The sequence below is a fragment of the Phyllobates terribilis genome, unplaced genomic scaffold (genome assembly GCF_046119375.1).
Source record: "Phyllobates terribilis strain yellow unplaced genomic scaffold, ASM4611937v1 Scaffold_4__5_contigs__length_816908805, whole genome shotgun sequence".
NCBI classification, from domain to species: domain Eukaryota; kingdom Metazoa; phylum Chordata; class Amphibia; order Anura; family Dendrobatidae; genus Phyllobates; species Phyllobates terribilis.
Window position 1 is genome coordinate 581,407,646 of NW_027362764.1, and position 21,591 is coordinate 581,429,236.

At 46.1% G+C, this 21,591-nt stretch overlaps 1 long non-coding RNA gene across 1 annotated transcript in view; it reads left to right on the forward strand.

The window, feature by feature from the left end:
* Positions 1–21,591, forward strand: part of LOC141265714 (uncharacterized) — a 30,897-nt gene that overhangs the window by 131 nt on the left and 9,175 nt on the right. The window lies entirely within an intron of this gene.

Consider the following 21,591-nt stretch of genomic DNA (forward strand, 5'->3'; position numbering starts at 1 on the left):
AGTATTTTCGTCAGAAGTTTTACGTGAGGAGTGTGAAGTAAAGTGAGCTATGATTAAGGGTGGGAGGCGCAGGGGCGACTACATGGACCAGTGACCCCAGCTCTATGGCAGTGTGACATAGGGAGAGCCAGGAAACAGCCATTTGTTGTGTAGCGCCAACATACAGTGGGGTGTTCTTCCCATAGTAAACTGCAGGTATTCCATGTTCACTTCCAGACTGACAAGCCCAGGGAATACAATATACACCTGTTTATATGATCTACATGTTCTTTGCCCTGTAATCTGCAGATGTTCCATGTATATTCATTATCTAGGACGCCCCTATTATATCTCTCTGTATTTTTAGATCAGTGGGTTCGTAAAGGGAACCTGTCTCCACAGACCGCATGAATCGAAGCCTGACTATACAAATGCAGACTACGGGCAGTCTGGCACCGTCCGGCCGGATCCTCCCCGCATCCCTCTAGGTCAGACCTGGGCAAACTGCAGCCTGCGGGTCACATCCAGCCCTATGGCTGTTCCGGTCTACAGACCGAGACAGCCGAATTACTGAAACTGTGGCCCACGGACCGCACCGTGCCCCCGCCCGCTGTGCATCCGCCGCCCGTTGTCACCGCTATACGCATCCTCAGGATGCTGACTGCAGTAAATACATTTGTGGAAGACGGGGCTGGTGGCTCCACCTTCCACCAATAAGCATGTGGGAAAGCAGTCGCAATGATGTCATATCATCACGCCAGCTGTGCACTGCGGAGAGGACGCTTTGTGGGGGCTCACGTTGTATATAGGAAGCTATGTGGGGGCTCAAAATGTATGTTGTACATAGGGGCTCACGCTGTATATATGGAGGCTATGTGGGGGTCTCACGCTGTATATAGTGGGCTATGTGGGGCTCATACTGTATATAGGAAGCTATGAGGGGGCTCACACTATATAGTGAGTATATGTGGGGCTTCTACTGTACATGGGAAGTTGTGGGGCTCATACTGTATATAGGGGGCTATGTGAGGCTCATACTGTATATAGGAAGCTATGTGGGGCTCATACTGTACGCTGTGTTTCAAATTATTATGCAAATAATATTTTCTCAGATTTTCCCAAATTACGTATATGAATTGCAGTCATTGTAATTTTCCAGTCAAATAACTATTAGAGTACAATTGAAAGGTTTTTGTACAAACTGCCTATGAAAACAGTATAATTTTAAAAAAAATAAAACACTCAAAATGCATGTTCCAAATTATTATGCACAGCAGAGTTTTCAACCTTTTCATTTTAATAAAGAACAAAAAAATGGTCATTTTTTAAATTATAAGCATTAGCAGGTTATTACAAACTGAAATCAAACAGTTTTCAACTCAAAACTTTATTCTAGGTGATGTAACATTTGCACATAGGACCCCTTGTTCGAAAGGAGCTTCTGAACTCTCTCATTCATTGAATTTGTCAGGTTTTGGATGGTTTCTGCTTCAATTGTTTTGCATGAGGACAGAATACCCTCCCAGAGCTGTTGCTTAGATGTGAACTGCCTCCCGCCATCATAGACACTCCTTTTGATGATGCTCCAGAGGTTCTCAATGGGGTTGAGGTCAGGGGAGCATGGGTGCCACACCATAAGTTTGTCCCCTTTTATGCCCACAGCAGCCAGAGATGCAGATGTGTTATGTGCAGCATGAGACGGGGCATTATCATGCATGAAATGATCTCGATGGTCCAGATGGATGGAGTGGAGGATGGCTGGTTGATGGACACCCCATGCAAACACGGCTACGGCGCCAACAAGGAGGAGGTGGAGTAATGTTTTGGGCTGGAATCATGGGGAGAGAGATTGTCGGCCGTTTTAGGATCCCTGAATGGGTAAAGATGAACTCCATAATGTATGTTGAGTTTCTCAAACAGCACTCCCTGCCATGGTTCAAGAAGAAGAACCGTGCATTCCGCAGCAAGATCATTTTCATGCATGATAATGCACCGTCTCATGCTGCACATAACACATCTGCATCTCTGGCTGCTATGGGCATAAAAGGGGACAAACTTATGGTGTGGCCCCCATGCTCCCCTGACCTCAACCCCATTGAGAACCTCTGGAGCATCATCAAAAGGAATGTCTATGATGGCGGGAGGCAGTTCACATCTAAGCAACAGCTCTGGGAGGGTATTCTGTCCTCATGCAAAACAATTGAAGCAGAAACCATCCAAAACCTGACAAATTCAATGGACGAGAGAGTTCAGAAGCTCCTTTCGAACAAGCGGTCCTATGTGCAAATGTAACATCACCTAGAATGAAGTTTTGAGTTGAAAACTGTTTGATTTCAGTTTGTAATAACCTGCTAATGCTTATAATTTCAAAAATGACCATTTTTTTGTTCTTTATTAAAATGAAAAGGTTGAAAACTCTGCTGTGCATAATAATTTGGAACATGCATTTTGAGTGCAGTTTGAGTTTTTTATTTTTTTAAAAATATACTGTTATCATAGGCAGTTTGTACAAAAACCTTTCAATTGTACTCTAATAGTTATTTGACTGGAAAATTACAATGACTGCAATTCATATAGGTAATTTGGGAAAATCTGAGAAAATATTATTTGCATAATAATTTGGAACACAGTGTATATAGAGGGCTATGTGGGGGCTCATACTATACACAGAAGGCTATGTGGGGGTTCACACTGTATATAGTGAGGATATGTGGGGTTCATGCTGTACATGGGAGGCTATGTGGGTGCTTATACTGTATATAGGGGGCTATGTGGGCCTCATACTGTACAGCGACTGGCCACGATGATAACCAACATGCCTTTGCATGTATGAGGTAATTAAGTGAATGTTTTGATAACAATAAATAATGGACTGTTTTACACATTGTATCAATGGATGTAAATAGGGTTGAGGACCAAAATCCTAATAGTGGACCTGTTACAGTTGTGGTTAAAGTGATTCAACCCCCATTGCAAATTGAGGTTTTATTAGCAAGATGTACACATTTTCTGCTGTTTTCAATAGAACAATCATACAAGAATAATATCAATAGCTCAACACAACTAATATAAGAAGTGGTTTCTCCAAATTCAACAGAAAATGCACCATTTACTGACTAATGCGTCTCAGAATTATTCTGCCCCTTTATGGCAAGGATCCTTAGTATCGCTTCTTTGGCTGTTATGACCTGCTGCAAACGTGATGCTTAGCCCGACACCAGCTTCTGGCAGCATTCCCTGTGAATTTTAGTCCATTCATCTTGGACAATGGCTTTCTATTTGCTAATATTCTTAGGTTGTTAAGAGAGTGGTCCAGAAATTTAAAATAAGAGATTTATTATGATTGAAGCATATCCTTTCCTGATCTCTTTTTGTGCGTACCTTCGCTATTGACTCTTAATCTTGACCTCCACTCTGCTTTTGACTATGCTCCCGCCTTTCCCTCTGGATACTATGCCTGCTAGTTGTAGTGCTGTTCCTGGTCCGGTCTTTTAATCCAGACCTTGCTTTTGGTTGTAACTAAGGTTCTGTTTTGCTCTTCAGATACATAGCATTGTATTTGTACTATTACTCCTGGTTCTGATCTTGGTGATTTCACTCCTATATAATTTTTTTGCTGGTAGTATCCGGTCTTCTCTCCTATCTCTTTTCTAGACTATGTCACATAGTGGACAACTTTATTGTCACCACTCTGTGACCGTTCTGGGAATCCTGCAGCAAAGTCCAAAGTTCCTTGTGAGGTTACAGGTGAAAGCCAATGGATTCTGTTGACTGTACCAGGCAGATTCACTAATTCTTTGTAATATACAGATTGCGTAAATCTAGACGAGACCATCTTAAAATATGAAAAGTTTCACAGCGTCTTATGCCGTTTGATAACCTTGGAACATCTTTAGAACTGTTTGTCTAACTTTACACCATTTCTCTTTTTCTTTTTTTCTCAAAAATGTTGGTGTATGTTGGGTCACACACTCAGTTATATAGAACAGTTGAAAAAAGACATGTAAAGTTCATCTGAAGGATGGGAAGGATAATGGAGATAAGTACATACTTAATGCATGATCCAGGATGCCCTATAGAGCAGGTTTTTCCCTTCTGATCCTGAGTTATCATTGACTGGATCAATATTCAGAACAAGAATTTTACTCATTTATATTCAGTTGTCTTGGGCAGGAAATATGGTGAGAGGGAAAAAAGAAGACTGAAAGCGCTGCCTAAGCGTAATAGTTTCTATAATATATAAAGGTGAGATATAAGTGGTAAACTCCCCCAAGATGGTTGTGCTGGACAGGCACACACTGGCAAACAACGTATCTAAGGACTGGAATTCCTACGGCATGCTGCTCACCCGGCACCGTGGCAATGTGCTTTTCCCGACCTGAAAGCCGCTCCACGTGGATAGATGAAAGGAGGATACTTGAGATGGCGCTTCCGTTTGTAATATGGAGTTAAAGCCCATGTAGCCATAATGGATTTATTGATTGTGATTTAAAAAAGACAGATATACTGTCAAACCACACTTCAAATCAAAACTTTAAAACATAGCGCGTTTCAACTCCTATGAGTCTTTATCAGGTGTAGGAGGCTACAGCGGATTACGTGGAACAGTCAGGAGTTCTATTGTCCAGATTTAAGGATAAGGAATCATACCCATATGTGTGAAAAAAAAAAACGTTCCAATATCTGGACCAAAAAATCAGACAAGTGTCATGCGATTTTCATGCGAGGACAATGCGATTTTTCTCAGCTAGCATCCGGATGACATCCGTATGCAGTGCATTTTTTTTCTCTGCAACCATTATTCTGCAATCATTTACAGGACCATTTACAGTGTTCTATGCTACAAAATGGTAATGTATCTGTAAAAATCAGATGGCATACGGATGGTCCGTGTGCAGTCAATTTTTTTCTAGCACCCATTGACTTGCATTGATGAGTCTCGTCCAATATATACGCGGCCATAAGCAGCATGCTGTGATTTTTTTTCTCATCCAGATTCCAGCTGAGAAAGAAATCACAGATGAGCAGGGACTCATAGATTAACATTGCTCAAAGTGCAATCCGATTTTTTTATCGGATTGCACTCATCCGTTTTTCTCGCAGATCAGTATGAGCCCTAAGGAATATCCCTAGAAACTTGTTCAACTCTGCATACGAGTGTAACTTACTCTTAACTCAAAATGACTGTCTACATTCGAAAGCATATAATAAAATTAATTTAAAAAAATGAATATACAACAAAATGGGGTTATAGTTTCATCACTACATTTAATAGGGGAAACAAAGTGATCCGTAACATACTTAATAAGTATTGGAATCTTTTAAAGAAAGATCCGATACTTAAAGACTTGGTTCCCCCAAAATCTAATATAGTATTTCGTAGGGGTGAAACTATTAAGAGCAATATAGCACCCAGCCTATTGAAAAATAAACTTAAACCCATTAAAAACACCACAGATATGACTAATGACAGAAGGATAGGAGTATATGAGTGTGAGCGCTCCGGTTGAACTCGTAGCGTGCTGATTACAGCCGCATGTGGCTCTCCACTACTGTCGACCTGAAAGATTATATATCCCCCTAATTTGTATATATAAGTGGATTATGGTCCTGCCTCCACCATGAATATTGGGGAGGGTCTAAAGAGTAGATATCCACAGTAGTTAATTTTTGAAAAAAGAGAAGACGTATATCTAGCGTCGTGTCCAGCGGGGAATATGGGCACTATCATATATCTAATGCGTATGAGTGAGAAAAGATATATTTTTTTTAATTAAAATAAATAAAAATTCTGAGGGACACTTGTAGATTTAATCATGTAAAAATTTTTGTTTAAAATCTACAATTATGACAAGTGAGTAGTAGGGAGAGATGATGCTTCCCCAATTTATATGTATAGGTGTTTTGTGGCCCTCCGCCCGATATGTTCAAAATGAGTATTAGGCTATGTGCCCACGATGCAGAAATGAAGCGGAAAATTTGGGGACCATGGGAGAAGGATTACCAAGCGTTTCCCAAGCGTTTACGCTTCAAAAATTCCGCAGCAAAAACGCTTGAAAAACGCATCGTGGGCACGGACCCTTAGAAAGACTTCTGTAGTATTTATGAAAAAAAGATGCAAACCTAGTGCCATGTCCGATGAGGAATATGGGCGTTATTGTACATCTACTATATAGGAGAGTGGAAAGACTCTCTTAGAAAATTCATATATATACAAAAAATAACATACCGTATATGGGTATGTGCACACGATGCAGAAATGCTCAGGTTTTTTTCCTGAGCATTTCTGCATCTCCCTGGCAGGAAAAAACGCATGCGGATTGTACATGCGGTTTCCTGCCAGGGACATGCGGAAATGAAGCGGTCTTCACTTGCATTTCCGCATGCGGGTTGACAAGCGCTTCCCAAGCGATTTTAGCATCACTTGGAAAGTGCTTGTCAACTTCACACTATATAAATCTATGCAACCAGCATGGATTTATATAGTGTGTGAATGTCAAAAAATAAAAAATAAATATATACTTTACCCTCTGATGGCCCCCGGTGTCCTGCTTCGCACGGTCCCGGCTACCGGCAGTGAAGACTGAAGGACCTGCCGACGTCAGCGTCACGTGACCCGTCACATGACTATGACGTCAGCGAAGGTCCTTCTTCATTCAACCGCGAAGTGCCGGGAACCAAGCAGGAGCGCTGCGCGGGCCGTCAGAAGGTGAGTATATATATATTTTTTATTTTATTCTTTTTTTTTTTTAATGGTACCTAGGTCTGGATGAGAGTCCTCTCATCCACACCCGGGTACCATCCGCACATTAGACCGCATGGAATGCGCATCAACATATACAGTGATGCGGATTCCATGCGGTCTAATGCAAGTCAATGGCGCCAAAAAAGCAGCGTTTCCGCAAAATTAATTGACATGCTGCGGATTTTTGAGCGCAGCGTTTACGCTGCGGAAAAATCCGCATCATGGGCACAGCACATGCGGATTTCAATTGGGGAACATTGCTGCCCTTCTACCATGCATTTTTAATGCGTTTCCGCAACTGCAAAAACGCAGCGGAAACGCATTAAAAACGCATCGTGTGAACTCAGCCTATGTGTAGATTTAAAAAAAAAAAATATATATATATATATATATATATATATATATATATATATAAATAAATCCTCCATTTAACATCTATAACTATGGCAAGTGAGGGAGAACATCTCACGATTAGTGGAATCAAAGGTTATACATGACCTTATGTTATATATAATCTGTTGATTAGCATAAGATATGTAGGGAATTAAAATGGGTTGGTATATTAATTATTGCGGAAAGGGATTTAACAATTTTTAAACAGTTATGAATGATGATTTAGTTATACATTCATCTTTTAAATATAACTTCATTTATCTATGGGATCAGCGTCACCACTCCTGTTTGCAGCAAATGTTGTTTTTCCTTTTTGTTATTGGTGTTATGTCTAGACCCTAGTGATTGGGTTTATAAGGGAGATTACCCCACCCAGAATCAAACAGAAAAGTATACATTTCTCCATTTGACATTAGCCTCCTACACCTGATGAAAAGCGCTGTGTTTTAAAGTTTTGATTTGAAGTGTGGTTTGACAGTATATCTGTTTTTTTTTTAAATCACAATCAATAAATCCATTATGGTTATATGGACTTTGTGATCTCCATATTACAAACGGAAGCATCATCTCAAGTATCCACCTTCCACTCATTTATATTCATAACTATATTATTTTCTTCTAAAGAAGCATCCAAACCTTTTTTGATACAATCAATGGTTCCCTCTGTGACCAGTTCCTAAGGTAGGCAGTTCAGCGGATTAGCAGTTCTCATTATGAAAAAGACTTGTATCCCCCGGAGGGAGTGCCCCTTGTCTTTTGAGGTAGTTTTCTATAAAACTGCTTTTGACTATACTTTTTGTATGGTTCATTTATGTACTTGTACAAATTAATCATGTCCCCCTCCTCCCTTTAGAAGTCTCTTCTTAAGAATAAATGAATGTTTTTAACCCATTCCTGACATGGTGATTTTTTTTTTTTTCATTTTTGTGCTTTAGTTTTTTCTCCCTTTCATGTAAGAGCCACAATTTTTAATTTTTTTCCAACAATGCAGCCATATGAGGTCTTTTGTTTTGCAGGACAAGTTATACTTTTGAACAACAAAATAAAGGAAAAAAAGGAAATATATTTGGTATTGCCATGTTAATAAAAGACAGATCTGTTTAAATATGGAATTAACCTGATCTTTAAACTCTGTAAAGAGAAAATAAAAATGTCAGAATTGAGTTTTTTGGTCAACTTGCCTGTCTATCAAAATTAATAAAAGCAATCAAAGCATTCATGTATATGAAACTGGTGTCAATAAAAACATCAGTTCACCGCACAAAAAACAAACCCTCACTCACCCTCATCAACAGAAATTAAAAATGTTACGGGTCTTGGAAAATGGCAAAACAAACATTTTTTGTAATATTCAGAATTTTTTTCATCACTTAAAAAATAAAAAATCTATGCATATTTGGTGTCACCGTAATCAGACTGACCAGGACAATTATGTTTCCAGGTAATTTTTACCACACAATGAATGCCATGAATTCAAAACCCAAAAAACATTGGCGGAATTGCATTTTTTTCACAATTTCATCACACTTCAATTTTTTTCCTGTGTTTCAGTAGATTATATGATAACATGAATGTGCAATTTAAAACTACAACTTGTCCCGCACAAATACAAGCCCTCACACATCTATGTTGACATAGAATAAAAAAAGTTATGGGTCTTGATTGAAAGTAAGGAAAAACAAAAGCAAATAAATGGAAATTTCCCTGGTCCTGAAAGGTTAAGTGGTGATGTCATTTTGGGGTACCGTCAATTGTGAAAATATGAGTGATTATATACTCAATACACACTTATGTAAATAAATTATTTACACAAGTGTGTATTGAGTATACACTCATATCATATCACTCATATTTTTACAATGTTTTCATTAAGTTGTCTATGCCAATGATATGGGGAAAGTATTTTTAGATTTTTTGAACTTTGTTATATTTTCCACATGTAAAATGTAGCATCGGCATCTCTGCCCCTTGCTAGGCAGAGACGCCGTCCCTCTCACCTCCCCGCTTCTGGCGCGGCGTCCTCCAGCGCTTCTCTCCCCGCTGCTTCCGGCACGCGCTCCTTCCCCGGCAGTGTGCTTAGGGCGTGCGCGCGCTCCCCCTCTCTTAAAGGGACCGCGCGTGCCATCCTAAGGAGTCCCCGGCCAATTGCCGGAGAACCTCCCATATATAAGGCACCTCCTCCAAAATGGAGGTGCCCGAGCAAAGTTGTTTGCACTGTGTCTGATCTGTGCTTCAGCCCTCAGGTCCCGCTGCTAGCCTGACTTCTCGTCCTGCCTGCCAGCCTGTTATCTGTCCGTTACCTGCCGAGCCTGCCAGCCTGCTCATCTGGAGCGCTCACCTGTTTCCTGCCTGTTACCTGCCTTGGCTATCTGTCCGCTCACCTGGGAGCATCTGCCTGCCCTGTCTGTCAGACCGCTCACCTGGGAGCGTCCACCAGTTACCTGCCTGTTACCTGCCTCGTCTGTCAGACCGCTCACCTGGGAGCGTCCACCAGTCACCTGCCTGTTTCCTGCCAGCCTGCCTGGAGACCCTGTAATCACTTGCTGTGGCCACCTTCCTGGTAAACCTAAAGACTGCTACTTGCCCTGCTTTCTCGAACTGTGACCACCTGTCAGCTACCAGAGACTTCTGCCTGCTTGCCGTGTCCATCCGCCATACCGGTCAGTCCCAGCCATCTGACCCGTGGGAGCCACCTGCTCTCTTACAAGGTTGTCCCCAGAGTAGCACCTGGTCCCTCAGCCCGGATCCTCCCTGGTCACGGTGTCGTTAGCTGCCGTTCGACCAGGGTCGGTTCGGGTGGATACTTAGTCACGCCCCTCTAGGTCCCTCCTTGCACCTCGGCACAGAGCTTCCACCACCCGGACCCGTAACAGTTTGCTCGGGCCATGGAACCCGGTGGCACCCAAGCTCCCTCGCTCTCTGACCTATACCATGAAGTCTCCCGTCAGAGATCCCAGCAGGAGTCCATCCTGAACCACCTGCGGAATGTCAACTCCCACCTGGACACACTGACTTCTCCACCAGCAACCACCGCTAGTGTCACGACTTGCACCCCGGCAGCGCCGCTGCCCACCAATACCATGGCATCCTGCCCCGGACCCCGGCTTTCTGCACCTCCTCGTTTCGGAGGCGATCCCGCTCAAGCTCGAGGCTTCATAAACCAGTGCACCCTGCACTTTGAACTCTTGGCTCACCAGTTCATCTCCGACCGAGCCAAAGTGGCATTCATCATGTCCCATCTCACAGGGGAGGCACTGGCATGGCTTAACCCCCTGTGGGAGAGAGGGGATCCCCTGGTGTCCGACCTGTCGTCTTTCCTCACTGCTTTCCGGAGAGTCTTCGATGAACCGGGACGAAAGACCTCATCTGCCTCCTCTCTGCTACGTCTCCGCCAAGGGAGTCTCACCGTGGGCCAATATGCCATACGGTTCTGCACCCTCGCTTCTGAGCTTGCCTGGGATAATGAGGCCCTGGTGTCCGTCTTCTGGGAGGGTCTTTCCGGTCGGATTAAAGATGAGCTCGCTGGTCGGGACATTCCTACCACCCTGGATGACCTGGTGTCGCTGGCTACCCGGATTGACATCCGGTTTCAAGAACGCACCAAAGAGACCACCCGTGAGAGAGAAGGTTTCCCCGCCTAGCTCCTACTTTCCAGAGACCTGTCTCCTCTTCTGTCACTCCCCGGGCGCACTCACCCGAGCCCATGCAGATCGACCAGACAAGATGGTCAAATCTCGCCAAGAGTCACGCCGAGCCGAGGGGAGCTGTTTCTATTGTGGCAGTAAGGAGCACCTGATCCGTTCCTGCCCGGAGAGGCCGGGAAACTCCAGTGTCTAGGACCGCTCGGAGAGGTCGCCCTAGACAAAAATAAGTCCTCTCCAACCCTGACTTTGTCTGTATCTATCTCCTGGGGAGAGAACCGTCACTTTGAACTCGTCCACCTGGATTCTGGATCCGCTGGAAACCTCATCTCCCAGTCCCTGGTTGAGAAATACCGTATTCCCACCAAGTCTCTGGCTGAACCTTTGTCAGTCGCCTCCGTGGATGGAAGACTCCTTCCGGTGACCATCCTGCTCGTCACGAAACCCATAACCCTGCAGGTGGGAATGCTGCACTCTGAGGTAATCTCCTTCCATGTGTTGCCCGGACTCTCCCACTCCGTATTGCTAGGCTCCAGACACATGAACCCGTGTTGAACTGGCATTCCGGTGAAGTACTCCGGTGGGGGGCGGTCTGCCATAAGACCTGCCTGGTTTCGGTTCGTCCTCCACCTACCCCAGCTAATTTACCCGGTCTTCCGGCTCCTTACTGGCCCTATGCTGACGTCTTCGGTAAAAAGAAAGCAGAGACATTGCCACCTCATAGGCCATATGATTGCCCGATCGACCTGGTACCTGGCGCCACTCCACCCCGTGGGCGTATTTATCCGTTGTCTGCGGCTGAAACCCGGGCCATGTCTGAGTACATAGAGGAGAATCTGGCCAGGGGATTCATCCGGAAGTCTACTTCCCCGGCTGGAGCCGGATTCTTCTTTGTCAAAAAAAAGGATGGCTCGCTGCGCCCCTGTATTGACTATAGAGGACTCAATCAGATCACGGTTAAAAATAAATACCCCCTTCCGCTCATCTCTGAGTTATTTGATCGCCTTAAAGGCGCCAGGATCTTTTCCAAGCTGGATCTACGTGGAGCATATAACTTGGTCCGTATCCGTCAAGGAGATGAGTGGAAAACGGCATTTAATACCCGGGACGGACACTATGAGTACCGTGTGATGCCCTTCGGTCTCTGCAATGCTCCCGCCGTCTTCCAAGAACTGGTCAACGACATCTTCCGTGACCTTCTTTACTCCTGCGTGGTGGTATACCTGGACGACATCTTGGTCTTCTCTCCGGATCTTCCCACACACCGGAGGGATGTTTGTCAGGTCCTGCTTAGGCTCAGGCAGAACCACCTCTATGCTAAATACGAGAAGTGCCTTTTTGAGCAGACCTCTCTTCCATTCCTGGGCTATGTTATCTCCCAGACAGGCTTGCGAATGGATCCCGAGAAGCTCTCTGCTGTCCTAAAGTGGCCTCGTCCGGAGGGCTTGAAGGCGATGCAGCGATTCCTGGGCTTCGCTAATTACTATCGTCTCTTCATTCCTCACTTCTCGTCTCGGACTGCTCCCATATCTGCGCTCACCTGTAAGGGAGCAAATCCCAAGGGAGCAAATCCCAAGGTATGGCCACCTGAAGCTGAGGAGGCCTTCCTTTCCCTGAAGCAAGCCTTCTCCTCTGCCCCTGTGCTGCACCGTCCAGACTGCAACAAACAGTTCTACCTGGAGGTTGATGCTTCCTCCTCTGGAACCGGAGCGGTGCTCACCCAAAAGTCTTCATCCGGGAGAATGGTAACCTGCGGCTTTTTCTCCAAAATCTTCTCCTCCTCTGAGCGCAATTACTCCATAGGAGACCGAGAACTGTTAGCCGTTAAATTGGCGCTGGAGGAGTGGCGTTACCTGCTTGAAGTGGCTCTATACCCGGTGATCATCTACACGGATCACAAAAACCTGGCATATCTCCAAAATGCCCAGAGACTTAATCCACGTCAGGCCCGGTGGTCTTTGTTTTTTGCCCGCTTCGATTTCATCCTTCATTTTCGCCCGGCAGATAAGAATGTCAAAGCTGATGTCTTGTCCCGATCCTTCCTGTCCTCCGACCAAGAGGAGGAGCCGATGCACATTATCGACCCCTCCAAGGTGATGAATGTGGCCCCCTTGGATTTGACTCGTCTTCCACCCAGCAAGACGTTCGTGGCGCCTCCTGACCGTGAGAAGGTTCTTCGCTGGGGTCATTCTTCTAAACTAGCTGGCCATGCCGGCCAAAAGAAGACCTTCCTACTCATTTCCCGGCATTACTGGTGGTCTACCCTGCGTAAGGATGTGGTAGACTTCGTCTCTGCCTGTTCATCTTGTGGCCGCAACAAAGTTCCCAGACACTTACCAGCTGGTCATCTCCTGCCGCTTCCCATACCTGTTGCCCCGTGGCAACACATCGCTATGGAATTCATTAACGATCTTCCTGTCTCTGCTGGGTGTACTGTCATTTGGGTGGTCGCAGACCGCTTTTCTAAAATGGCCCACTTCATTCCCCTGCCTGGTCTCCCGTCTGCACCTGAGCTGGCTAAGGACTTTATCCGCCATATCTTCCGTCTCCATGGCCTACCTCTCCACATCGTGTCGGATCGAGGGGTTCAGTTCACCTCACGCTTCTGGAGAGCCACATGTAAACTGCTGGACGTCACCCTGGACTTCTCCTCCGCTTACCACCTTAGGTCCAATGGTCAAGTGGAGCGGATCAATCAGATCCTTACCAGCTATCTCCGGCACTTTGTTAATGCCCACCATTCTGATTGGGTGGACCTCCTTCCTTGGGCCGAATTCTCTTATAATAACCACAAGAGCGAATCCTCTTCCAAGTCCCCGTTCTTTATTGTCTATGGTCAGCACGCCGGATTCCATTTCCCGTCTCCGCCTCTGTGGACAACCCTGCCGCGCAGTCTCTTGTCAACGAGCTTTCTACCATTTGGGAGAGTACTAGGTCCGCACTTCTTCAGTCCTCCTAGCGGATGAAGAGATATGCTGATAAGAGACGTCTGGATCCGCCTCAATTTCTTCCGGGAGACAAGGTTTGGCTCTCCTCCAAACATGTACGGCTCAAGATACCCTCCTACAAGTTAGGTCCTCGCTTCATCGGCCCTTTCGAAATCCTCAGGCAAATTAATCCAGTGGCCTACAAATTAAAACTCCTGGCCACCTTACGGATTCTCAACTCCTTCCACGTATCTCTCCTCAAACCTGTTGTCTTTAACTCTTTTTCCAACAATCCAGGTACTCCCCCTGCTCCGGTTTCCGCTGAAGACGTCTTTGAGGTAGAGAGTATTCTGGCCACCAAGAGGGTAAGAGGAAAGACCTTTTTTCTGGTAGATTGGAAGGGGTTTGGTCCTGAGGAGAGAACTTGGGAACCCAGGGAGAACATCAACGCCCCGCTTCTCCTTGAAAAATTTCTTTCTGGCCTAAAAAAGAGGGGGCCTAAAGAGGGGGGTACTGTAGCATCGGCGTCTCTGCCCCTTGCTAGGCAGAGACGCCGTCCCTCTCACCTCCCTGCTTCTGGCACGGCGTCCTCCAGCGCTTCTCTCCCCGCTGCTTCCGGCACACGCTCCTTCCCCGGCAGTGTGCTTAGGGCGCGCGCGCGCTCCCACTCTCTTAAAGGGACCGCGCGTGCCATCCTAAGGAGTCCCCGGCCAATTGCCGGAGGACCTCCCATATATAAGGGACCTCCTCCAAAATGGAGGTGCCCGAGCAAAGTTGTTTGCACTGTGTCTGATCTGTGCTTCAGCCCTCAGGTCCCGCTGCTAGCCTGACTTCTCATCCTGCCTGCCAGCCTGTTATCTGTCCGTTACCTGCCGAGCCTGCCAGCCTGCTCATCTGGAGCGCTCACCTGTTTCCTGCCTGTTACCTGCCTTGGCTATCTGTCCGCTCACCTGGGAGCATCTGCCTGCCCTGTCTGTCAGACCGCTCACATGGGAGCGTCCACCTGTTACCTGCCCCGTCTGTCAGACCGCTCACCTGGGAGCGTCCACCAGTCACCTGCCTGTTTCCTGCCAGCCTGCCTGGAGACCCTGCCGTCACTTGCTCTGACCACCTTCCTGGTAAACCTAAAGACTGCTGCTTGCCCTGCTTTCTCGAACTGTGACCACCTGTCAGCTACCAGAGACTTCCGCCTGCTTGCCGTGTCCATCCGCCATACCGGTCAGTCCCAGCCATCTGACCCATGGGAGCCACCTGCTCTCTTACAAGGTCGTCCCCAGAGTAACACCTGGTCCCACAGCCCGGATCCTCCCTGGTCACGGTGTCGTTAGCTGCCGTTCGACCAGGGTCGGTTCGGGTGGATACTTAGTCACGCCCCTCTGGGTCCCTCCTTGCACCTCGGCACAGAGGTTCCACCACCCGGACCCATAACATAAAATATGTTGCTCAAGAACTCCTCTATACAATGTTTTTCAAATCGTGTGTCTCTTGGCACTCAGATGTGATTAATAACAAGCACCTGTGCTCAGTGTCAGACTGGGGTGTGTGGGGCCCACAGAAGGAATTGATCCTCGGGGCCCACCCTACAGCTATATGCAAATACCTGTTAGCCATTATTGCTGTTATAGTGGGGCATCGACTGTAAAACACAGGCAGCTCCTGCACGTCTACTGTGCACCACCATAACAGGGATGCACAATTACGTTAGTTTGTATTAAAGGGGTTCTTTGGTTAAAACAAGTTATCACCGATCCATGGGCTCCACAAAATAGGTGATAACTTATTGATCGTTTGGGTTCGAACATTGGAAAACACACTGATCGGAAGAATGGGGACATTTTGTCCCTGACAGGACACTGTTATCCCCATTTTAAAATGCAGCAGCAGGTGGGACGTCTGACCGCAGCTCCATTCATTCTCTTTGTGGCTTCCAGAAAAAAACAAGAACAGCCACTGAGGGAATGAATGGATCAGTGGTCAAGTCCCACATAAGCTCCAGTCTAATAGGATAAAAACTCCACATTCTACCAATCAGTGTGGGTCCCAGCAGTCAGTCCCCCACTAATCAATAATTTATCACTTTTCCTGTGGAGAGGTGATTACTTGTTTTCCCCGGAGAACCCCTTTAAGTGCATCTTGTTCCAAGTATTTAATCACTAATGGAAGTAAAGAATCTTCTAATTAATATCAGCGAGAACAAATGACCGCCATACACAACACAATCCACTATACCAACACCAATAGTACCACATACAAGGGAGAAATACTGCCACACCATGACCAGACTACATATTACCACCGCATAGTGACCGAATAATACTACATATAAGGGAGAAATATCACCACACCATGACCAGACCACATATTACCACCACATAGTGACCGAATAATACTACATACAAGGGATAAATACCACGACACCATGACCAGACCACATATTACCACCACATAGTGACCGAATAATACTACATAAAAGGGAGAAATACCACCACACAGTGACCAGACCACATATTAACAGCATATAGCATCCAAATAATTCCCCATCATTGCTCTCTCCCACCTCCTCCATCATTGTTTTCCCCCACCTTCTCCATCATTGTTCTCCCCCACCTCCTCCATCATTGTTCTCCCCCACCTCCTCCATCATTTTTCTCCCCCACCTCCTCCATCATTGTTCTCCCCCACCTCCTCCATCATTGTTCTCCATCATCATTGCCATGTCTCCCCCACCTCCTCCATCATCATTTCCATATCTCTCCCACCTCCTCCACCATCACCATATCTCCCCCACCTCCACCAACATTGCCATATCTCCCCCACCTCCTCCATCACCATTGCCATATCTCCCCCACCTCCTCCATCATCATTGTCATATCTCCCCCACCTCCTCCATCATTGTCATATCTCCCCCACCTCCTCCATCATCATTGCCATATCTCTCCCACCTCCTCCATCATTACCATATCTCTCCCACCTCCTCCATCATTACCATATCTCTCCCACCTCCTCCATCATTGCCATATCTCTCCCACCTCCTCCATCATTGCCATAACCCCCACCTCCGCCATCATTGCCATATTTCCCCCACCTCCTCAATCATCATTGCCATATTTCCCCCCACCTCCTCAATCATCATTGCCATATTTCCCCCCACCTCCTCCATCATCATTGCAATATCTCCTGCCACCTCATCCATCATCATTGCCATATCTCCTGCCACCTCCTCCATCATCATTGCCATATCTCCCCCCACCTCTTCCATCATCATTACCATGCTTCCCCCACCTCCTCCATCACCATTGCCATGCCATATCCCCCCCACATCCTCCATCACCATTGACATGCCATATGTCACCCCCCACTTCCTCCATCACCATTCCCATATATCCCTCCACCTCCTCCATCACCATTGCTCTCCCTCATCTTCCCCCCACCTCCATTACCACTGCATTAGTTTAAAACAACAAACACTTACCCTCTCTGCTTGTTCCCCCACAGCATCGTCCTCTGCTTCCTGCCCGGCATCTTTCTCCCTGACACAGGCCCGCTCTGCATGGTGACATCATCAAGCAGCGCGAGTCTGAGTCAGGGAGAAAGCGGCGGGCAGGAAGCACAGGACGGATCCCTCTGCTCCGCTGCCATTTTCCTCCCGTCAGCAGCAGAGCGGGAGGGATCGCATCGCTCCCTGCCTGCCGCGGGAATCTGCCCATGGGCCCCCCGGGGGTCCACAAAGCAGGCCAGATTGCCCTCATCAGCCGCACTGCAAGGGCCCCCCCTTCACCTTCGGGCCCCGGTGCATGTTCACTGGTGGCCATGTTAATCAGCGGGCCCCGTGTGTTCTGCTCAGGGACCCGCCGAGGATCCGGGCCCACCGGAGAATTCTCCGGTGCCCCAGTCTGACCCTGCCTGTGCTTCATTGTGAATAATGTTTTGCCTCGATTGTGATTGAGCTGGAACTGTTTAAGTAGTTCATTTAGATGTTCTGTTGTATCCCATGACTAAGGGCGCTTGGACGCCAAAAATGCGTCAGGTTTTTACATCCTTGGAATCCATGTTTTTAAAGATTTTCTAATAATACTTTTCTATATTTTACCTATTGTTGGCTGGATGTGCCGACTATCTTCCTTCTTACAATTTAACTTCTCATAATGTAGTTGTCTGTGAGTATGAGGAAGTATGGCATCTCAGCCAGACTGTTGGGTCCTATTACCTTTATAATCTTGTTCTTAAGTTTATTTGGGGTCAAGTTTCTCCCCCAAATGAATCTAAGTTTCAGGCAGGATTCTTCTGTATAATTGAAAGTGATTTTAGTGTCATCCTTTTCTGCTAAGAAGCAGGATTAATAGTTGGTCTCTGACAAAGGGCATCGATGGAAATAATACGCCCACTTTCTCTTCAGGGAGAGGGTTTTTGTATACTTGCCTATTATGGTTTTGAGGGCTTTTCTTTATTTTGGAGTGTATATATATTTTTTTTAATTACCGACAATCCCGTACTATGTAGATACTTATTTAGAAGGAAAATGCTTTGCTTATGAGTAGAGATGAGCGGTGTTCGACTAGAACTGTTCGCCAATCTCAAATTCGAGCTGTTTTGGGCGGTGTTCGAGTTGTTCGACGAACCCGAACGATTTCCAAAAAATTCGGCTGTTCGAGGTTATGTTCGATAACTGTTCGTGCACCAAAAGCGTGTCCTGCATGTCTGGCGCTATTTAGAGCACCAATCATGCAGGGATTGTCTGCCACTCACTGTAATGCCACAGCCATGGTGGTTGTGGCATTACAGTGATTGCCCAAATCGATGGGAACAGTGCCAACAGTGAAACATGAAAAGCCGGCAATTCAGCAGCGGCATACACCTGTACCCGACAATTTAGAACCGAAAGAATAGAGCTTCACACATAGATTAGATAGATATAAACATGTCAGCCACATATATACGAAGTACAGTGAAAGTGCTGCTTACTGTACTTGTCATTTAGCGTAAAGGATTTATCAAAAAAAATAATAGTGTTTTCATGCACCGTCTCTTTAAGAAAGCCGGCCGGCAATTCAGCATCTGTACCCGACAATTTATAACAGACAGAATAGAGCTTCACACATAGATTAGATAGATAGAAACATGTCAGCCACATATATATGAAGTACAGTGACAGTGTTGCTTACTGTACTTGTCATTTAGCGTAAAGGATTTATCAAAAAAAATAATAGTGTTTTCATGCACCGTCTCTTTAAAAAAGCCGGCCGGCAATTCAGCAGCGGTACCCGACAATTTATAACAGACAGAATAGAGCTTCACACATAGATTAGATAGATATAAACATGTCAGCCACATATATACGAAGTACAGTGAAAGTGCTGCTTACTGTACTTGTCATTTAGTGTAAAGGATTTATCAAAAAAAATAATAGTGTTTTCATGCACCGTCTCTTTAAGAAAGCCGGCCGGCAATTCAGCATCTGTACCCGACAATTTATAACAGACAGAATAGAGCTTCACACATAGATTAGATAGATAGAAACATGTCAGCCACATATATACGAAGTACAGTGACAGTGTTGCTTACTGTACTTGTCATTTAGCGTAAAGGATTTATCAAAAAAAATAATAGTGTTTTCATGCACCGTCTCTTTAAAAAAGCCGGCCGGCAATTCAGCAGCGGTACCCGACAATTTATAACAGACAGAATAGAGCTTCACACATAGATTAGATAGATAGAAACATGTCAGTCACATATATATGAAGTACAGTGATAGTGTTGGTTACTGTACTTGTCATTTAGTATTAAAATAAAGGATTTATTATTAAAAAAATTGGCGTGGGGTTCCCCTTAATTTTAGGCTCTAGCGGAGGTTAAGCAGACGGCTGGGGCAGATGTTTGAAGCCTGGGAAGGGGGTAATACCCACGGAGCTTCCCAGGCTACTAATATCAGCCCCCAGCTGAATACATAGCCTTTACTAGCTATTAAAATGGGGGACCCCCCCAAAAAAATGACGTGGGGTCCCCCCTAATTTAATAGCTAGCAAAGGCTAGGCAGACAGCTGGGGGCTGATATTAATAGCCCAGGAAGGGAGCCATGAATATTGGCCCCCTCCCAGGCTAGAAACACCAGCCGTCAGCCGCCCCAGAAATGGCGCATTCATAGGATGCGCCAATTCTGGCACTTAGCCTCGCTCTTCCACGCTGCCCTGGTGCGGTGGCAGGGGGTAATAGGGTTGGGGTTGATGTCAGCTTATAATGCCAGCTGACATCAAGCCCAGGTTAGTAATGGAGAGGCGTCTATAAGACACCCCCATTACTAACCCCATAGTCAAAGTTAAAAAAAACACAAACACCCAGAATAAAGTCCTTTAATTGAAATAAAGACACAATCCTTTATTGTTCTAAATTAAACCATACTTACAGTCACGCCCATTCCAGCTGAAGCCAACGATCTCCTGCAATAAAAGAAAAATAATAAAGCAACCTCATCCTTACCTTTCCATGGTTCCCACGACAGCTTCAGCTCTGCTACATCGAGATGACAGGCTGGACCGCAGCAGAACGCTGCCATCCAGCCTCTCATCCCGCAGACACTGAGAAGCGCAGGCTTGCTTGCGCTGCTCAGCGTCTCTCTGTGACGACATCCAGATGAGCCGAGTTCATGTCCAATGAACTCGGCTCACCTCATGCACGTCACTGACAGCGTGGGAAAATTCTCACGCTGAAGCGGTGAGTGCAGGAGAATTCTCCCACGCTGTCAGTGACGTGCATAAGGTGAGCTCATGTCCAATGAACTCAGCTCACCTCCTGCACGTCACTGACAGCGTGGGAGAATTCTCCTGCACTCAGCGCTTCAGCGTGAGAATTCTCCCACGCTGAAGCGCTGAGTGCAGGAGAATTTTCTCACGCTGTCAGTGACGTGCATAAGGTGAGCTCATGTCCAATGAACTCAGCTCACCTCCTGCACGTCACTGACAGCGTGGGAGAATTCTCCTGCACTCAGCGCTTCAGTGTGAGAATTCTCCCACGCTGTCAGTGACGTGCATGAGGTGAGCCGAGTTCATTGGACATTAACTCGGCTCATCTGGATGCCCTCACAGAGAGACACTGTGGAGCGCAAGCAAGCCTGCGCTTCTCAGTGTCTGCGGGATGACAGGCTGGATGGCAGCGTTCTGCTGCGGTCCAGCCTGTCATCTCGATGTAGCAGAGCTGAAGCTGTCATGGGAACCATGGAAAGGTAAGGATGATGTTGCTTTATTATTTTTCTTTTATTTCAGGAGATCGTTGGCTTCAGCTGGAATGGGCGTGATGGTAAGTATGGTTTAATTTAGAACAATAAAGAATTGTGTGTTTATTTCAATTAAAGGACTTTTTTCTGGGTGTTGTGTTTTTTTTAAATACTTTACTAGAAATTCATGGTGGTCATGTCTAATATTGGCGTGACCCCATGAATTTCGGGCTTAGGGCCAGCTGATAATGCCAAGCTGGCCCTAACCCCTTTATTACCCAGTGAGCCACCGCATCAGGGCCCTGGATGAGTTGGGTACAGCGCCAGAAGATGGCGCTTCTATGAACGCGCCATTTTCCGGGGTGGCTGCGGACTGCAATTTGCAGCGGGGGTGGCCCAGAAAGCTTGGGCCTCCCTGCGCTGCGGATTCCAGCCCCCAGCTGCCTAGTTGTACCTGGCTGGACACAAAAACAGGGCGAAGCCCCACGTCAATTTTCTTTAAATTATTTCATGAAATAATTAAGAAAAAAAGGGCTTCCCTATATTGTTGTGTCCGGCCAGGTACAAATAGGCAGCTGGTGGTTGGGGGCAGCCCGTTCCTGCCTGCTGTACCTGGCTGGACACAAATATAGTGCGAAGCCCCACGTCAATTTTTTTTTAATTATTTCATGAATTTCCTCAAATAATTTAAAAAAATTG